Here is a 6000-nt window from a genome sequence, read left to right as displayed (position 1 = left end):
TCTCCTATAGAATCTCGCATGTCCTAAGAAACTTCTGTTCCCTTAACATTAGTAGGTGGTGGTAATTTTTCAATCACTTCCACCTTAGCCTGATCAACCTCTATTCCTTTGTTTGAAATCCGATGACAAAGAACAATCCCCTCAGTTACCATAAAATGACATTTCTCCTAATTTAAAGCCAGATTTGTTTCTTGGCACCATTTCAAAACTAAGGCTAGATGATTAAAGCATGAGTCAAAGGAATCACCAAAAATAGAGAAGTCATCCATGAATACTTTAATAAAATTTTCAACCATATCTGAAAAAATGGAAAGCATACACCTTTGAAAAGTTGTAGGGGCATTGCAGAGGCCAAATAACATCCTCCTGTAGGCGAATACTCCATACGGGCATGTAAACACGGTCTTTTCTTGGTCTTGAGGATCCACTGTAATTTTATTATTGCCTGAGTATCCATCCAGAAAGCAATAGAACGCATGGCTAGCTAGTCTCTCTAGCATCTGATCTACGAATGGCAGGGGAAGGTGATCCTTTCTTGTGGCGTTATTGAGCCTCCTATAGTCGATGCGTATACGCCATCCTGTGACAGTTCTTGTAGGAATTAGCTCATTCTTTTCATTGTGGATCACTGTCATTCCTCCCTTCTTGGGCACCACCTGCGCTGGGCTTACCCAGGGACTATCTAAGATAGGATATATGATTTTAGCCTTCCAAATTTTTGTAACCTCCTTCTGGACTACCTCTTTCATAGTTGAATTTAGCCGCCTCTGTGGTTGCACAACCGGTTTAGCATCATCTTCGAGTAGAATCTTATGCATACACTTGGTTTGACTAATCCTCTTTAGGTCACTTATGGTCCATCCGAGAGCTGTTTTGTGGCTCTTGAGTACTTGAATCAGTGCTTCTTCTTCCTGCTGCCTCAGGGAAGAGCTTATAATCACTGGATAAGTGTTACCATTTCCTAGGAACACGTACTTCAAGGATGGTGGTAAAAGCTTTAGCTTAATTTTAGGAGGCCCATCTTCTACACTAAGCGTGCTTAGCGTCTCCTTCTGAGGTTCTGGCTCATCTAGTTCAGGCAGAGTATCTTCAAGAATAGTATCCAGTTCTTCTTCAAGTTTTTTAGCCTCAAACATTTCTTCAACTAGGGGCTCTATGACATCTATCCTCATGCATTCCTCAGGGAGATCTATGTGTTGCATAGCCTTGACTGCGTTAAGCACAAACTTATCTTGATCAACCCTCAGTGCCACTTCCCCCTTCTGAGCATCAAGGATAGTTCTTCCTGTGGCGAGGAAAGGTCTTGCTAGAATGATGGATGCATTTCTGTCCTCCTCCATATCCAGTATCACGAAGTTTGCAGGAAAGGTAAAGGGTCTCACCCTCACAAGCATGTCTTCAACCACTCCTAATGGAAACTTGAATGAGCGGTCAGCAAGTTGGAGGCAAATACGGGTAGGCTTGATTTCTTTAATCTGGAGTTTCTTTATCAATGATAATGGCATTAGGTTGATACTTGATCCAAGATCACATAAGGCCGTCTTTATGCAGGTGTCTCCAATGGTGCAGGGGATCACAAAGCTTCTAAGGTCTTGCAGTTTCTTAGGGAAATTCCTTTGAATGACTGCACTATATTCCTTGGTGAGTATAATTGTTTTTGCCTCTTTCTAATCCCTTTTGTTACTTAATATGTCTTTCACGAACTTAGTATATGAAGGTATTTGTTCAAGGGATTTTGCAAAAGGGATCTTGATCTCAAGCTTCTTGAAGATGTATAAGAACTTGGCAAATTATTTATCTTTTTCTACCTTCTAGAGATTCTGATGATATGGTAACTTGGCCTTGTACTCAGGGGCTTTGGGTGGTGCAGGATGAGTATCCAGAGTGGCTAGGAAAGGATTGTCAAGGTGTCTAGAGAGGGTGGATTTTGAATTAGCATTTATTGCTTCCCCCCTTTCTAGGCGTTGAACGCCCATTCTGTCCTCTCCTGGGCGTTCAATGCCAGAATTGGTGTTCTGGGTTGCTGCATCTTCCTTCTCTGGTGTCATTTTTTCATCCTGTGCTACACTGTTTGGGGGTTGAGTATTCAAGGTTTTGCCATTCCTTGATTTAATTACCTGGCATTCCTCATTCATCTGCTCGGACATTCTCTAGGTTGTTTGGCTCAACTGTGTCTCCAGGTTCTTGAGGGAGGCTCGGGTCTCCTACACAAAGCTTTGTTGGCTTTTTGTGAATTCCTGCATGCTCTGTAACTGTTGTGTTAGAAGGTTTAGCTATTGTGCCATTGCTTTATTCTTGGCTAAAATTGCGTCTATGGTAGATTCCTCCTTAGCTTCCCTTTTTGCTAAGGTTATCTCAGATGAGTATAAATATTGATTGTTAGCCACCATCTTAATGTGCTTATCAGCTTCTTCAGGTGTCTTCTTCATATGTATGGAGCCGCCTACAGAGTGATCCAGGGATATCTTGGCTATGTCGGAGAGCCCGTCATAGAAGATATCTAGCTTGACCCGATTTGTGAACATCTCAATAGGGAATTTTCTGAGCATTAACTTGTATTTCCCTCAGACATCATAGAGGGATTCGCCCTCTTCCTGCCTAAAGGTCTGAATATCCCTTCATAGTTTAGTCAATCTCCTTGGGGAAAAATACTTATTCAAAAACTTATTGACTACCTTACTCCAGGTGTTCAAGCTCTCCTTGGGTTGGACATACAACCAATCCTTTGCTTGATCTCTCACAGCAAATGGAAAGAGAAGCAGCTTGTAGACATCAGGATCTACTCCATTGGTTCTTACCGTGTCACAAATATGTAGGAAGTCAGAGATAAATTTATTGGGGTCTTCCTGAAGGTGTCCATGAAACTGACAGTTTTGCTGCACTAAAGTGATCAATTGTGGGTTGAGCTCAAAATTGTCTGCTCTAATAGGAGGCACACTAATGCTCCTTCCATAGAAGTCAGGAGTGGCAGCTGTATAAGATCCCAAAGTTCTTCTGGGTTGTGCAATCTCATTCGAATCCATAGTGAGCTTTTCCTACTCCTGCATACACAAACAAGAGACAAAGAAAGGTGGGAGTCTTTATGTCAAAGTCTAGAGAGCTACCAGCGAGATACCCTAAAAGAAATAAAATACGATAAAGTAAGTAACTAACTTAAAAATTCGAAATAAGAATGCAAGAAGTAACCTAAAACTTTTGAAAATTAAAAAGAAAAGGTTTTAAAAATTTTTGAAATTCAAAAAGAAAGAAAGAAAGAAAAACTAAAGAAACATCAAACCTAAAATTTGAATTTAAATAAAATAACTAACACAAAATTCGAAAATCAAGGAGAAGATAAATAAGATAAAGATTGAAAATCAAGAAAAATAAACAAGATATGATTCAAAAAGTAAAAAGAAAATTGATTAAACCAAAAAGAAAAAATCACTAAAGGGACACCAAACTTAAAATTTGAAATCAAATAAAAATAAGATAGCCAAAACAAAAGAAAAAAAATTCAAAATTAAGGGAAAGATAAATAAGATAATAATCAAAAATTAAGAAAAAATAAATAAGAAAGATTTTGAAAATCAAAAGAAAGATAATTAAACAAAAACTAATAAAAATACCTAATCTAAGCAACAAGACAACCGGTAATTGTCAATCACGAACAATCCCCGGCAACGGTACCAAAAACTTGGCGCGCGAAATTAGAAGTCACACAACTTAACCATCAAGTGCACCGGATCATCCAAGTAATACCTCACGTGAGTGAGGGTCGATCCCACGAGGATTGTCGGATTGAGTAAGCAATAGTTATCCTGTTGGACTTACTTAGGCAAACAGTGAAAGCTGGTTGTTGTTGTAAACGCATAAACAGTAAAATAGCAAGTAAAGATAGCAAATAAACAGATTTGGTGTAAAACAATGATGAGAAAATAGTTAAGGTCTCGGAGATGTTTATCTTTCCAGATTAAAACGTATTACCAACTATTTTAACAATGAGTGATTCATTCTATGGCAAACCATAAGTGATTAAAACCTAATCTCTTAGCTATTTAATCTCCTTTAACCTCATCAAACGCCACTCTCATGGTCATTGAATTCAGATCAGAGGGTTAAATTCAAAAAACTAGTTTAGCGCCACAAAAACCTCAATTACCCAAAGCTAACAGGATTTTATGTCACATATCCCAATTAGTCCAGGTAATTAGCAGTTTAGGAGGAGTGTTTTCAAGATGTAGCTCAAGCGAGATAGCTCCCTCGAGAATCACAAGAGCTTATGTAGAATAAGGGTCATACTCTCGTTCCACCCAGATTCATAAGATTAAGAACGAAAACAACACCTTAGAATTGAATCAAATATTAATTAAAATAGAAAAATAATAATCCTAATCCATAGAAATAAATAGAGCTCCTAACCTTAACTAGGAGGTTTAGTTGCTCATAACTTTACAAAAAAATAGTTTTCTGAAAAGATGTGGAAAAGAAGAAGATCTGATAATAAACCTAGGTGATCTCCTCCTTTAAATACTAACCTAATAATAAATTCTAAACCTAAAAGATATTATTTTAAATATAAAAATTACAAAAATAAGATAACTAATAAGTGCTAAAATCCACTTGGAGGCCCAATAGGTGTGTGCTTCGGCTTGCATGCTAGCGTTTAGTGCCAGTCTGGGCGTTGAACGCCCGTAGAGGAGAGCGAACTTCCGACTTCATGCCCCCTTTGCTGGCGTTGAATGCCAGTTTGGGCGTTCAGCTCCTAGGGGGGGCTGACAGCATTTTCTATTCTTGCTCAAGGCTTCTCCAAACTGCTCCACATTTCACCTAAAACCATAAAAACACAAGAAAATCTCAAAGTAGCATCCAAAGGAGAATTTTGCGCTAAAATTTAATTAAACTTAATAAAATCTAACTAAAAAGAATATAAAAACAACTAGAAAAAGGGTATAAGATGCTCACGCATCAGCAACTCTTCGAGTTTCCATTTGATAGGGTCCAATGGTTATACTAGAGCTCTCAGGCTCAGCCTTTAGGTTCAACTACAAGGGTTTTTCTAGCTTCATCCGATATCTACATTCAAATTTTAGAATCCAAAGGCAGCACACTTGTCACCACCTTGATGCTCCAATCCACTTTCACCGAATCACTCTGATCATTTATCATTACGATCTTAATCACTAATATATTCGACTGGAAACTGGCTTGAATCTCTTTCTCATACTAACTAGACATCATCAACTTTTACTTCAGCTGCATGAGTTATAATTCCGTTAGTTGTCTCTACCACCAGGTCCATTTCCGCCTCAATCACCGTTTCTAGTTTGTTCGCTCCATCCCTTCAGCAGAAGCTTGCATAGCAGCAACCATAGAATCAACCGATTATCTCACTCGCATTCACGAGATGCCATTTGGGTCTTGTCCACACCGAATAATTGATATTAAGGTGATCAGTCTTAATATCTAAAGTCTAGTGCTTCAAATCTCCAAAAGTAATGCTCATGAATATTTATGCTATATATGTTAAGCAGACATGCTAAATAGCATGTACACATAGCCAAAGTATGCTCAGAAGCATAGTCAGTCCATTTCCCAGATTTTACGGGAATGAATTGCTCTAATACCATAATATACCACCCTACCACACGGAGCTTTACGCTTAAGTCGTAAAGTAGAGATGGTGTGGTATTACGATTTCTAAAATAAAAATATATATAAAATAATAGTTGAAAGAAATTTATACCAAGGAGCCTTTGGAGGAAAGATTAAACAAAAGTCGCAAAACAAGAAGCGCAATGCTCATGTAAACGGAAACTTACATGCGAAAAAAGTAAAGATACATGTGTATAATAAGAGTGGAGTGTCAAGGATACAAAATATTCAAGCTCTGGGCTCAACTTGCGAAGCTAAGGCTGGCCAGAGAATATTTACATAAGTATATACAACCCCGAGATCCAAAATACTCAAAACAGACCCTATGTCTCCATCAAAAGCCTCTATGAGGCACAAAAGTAAAAC

This window comes from Arachis ipaensis, chromosome B06 (genome assembly GCF_000816755.2).
Source record: "Arachis ipaensis cultivar K30076 chromosome B06, Araip1.1, whole genome shotgun sequence".
NCBI classification, from domain to species: Eukaryota; Viridiplantae; Streptophyta; class Magnoliopsida; order Fabales; family Fabaceae; genus Arachis; species Arachis ipaensis.
The sequence above is the reverse complement of the archived record's forward strand: the minus strand, read 5'-3'. Positions refer to the sequence as shown.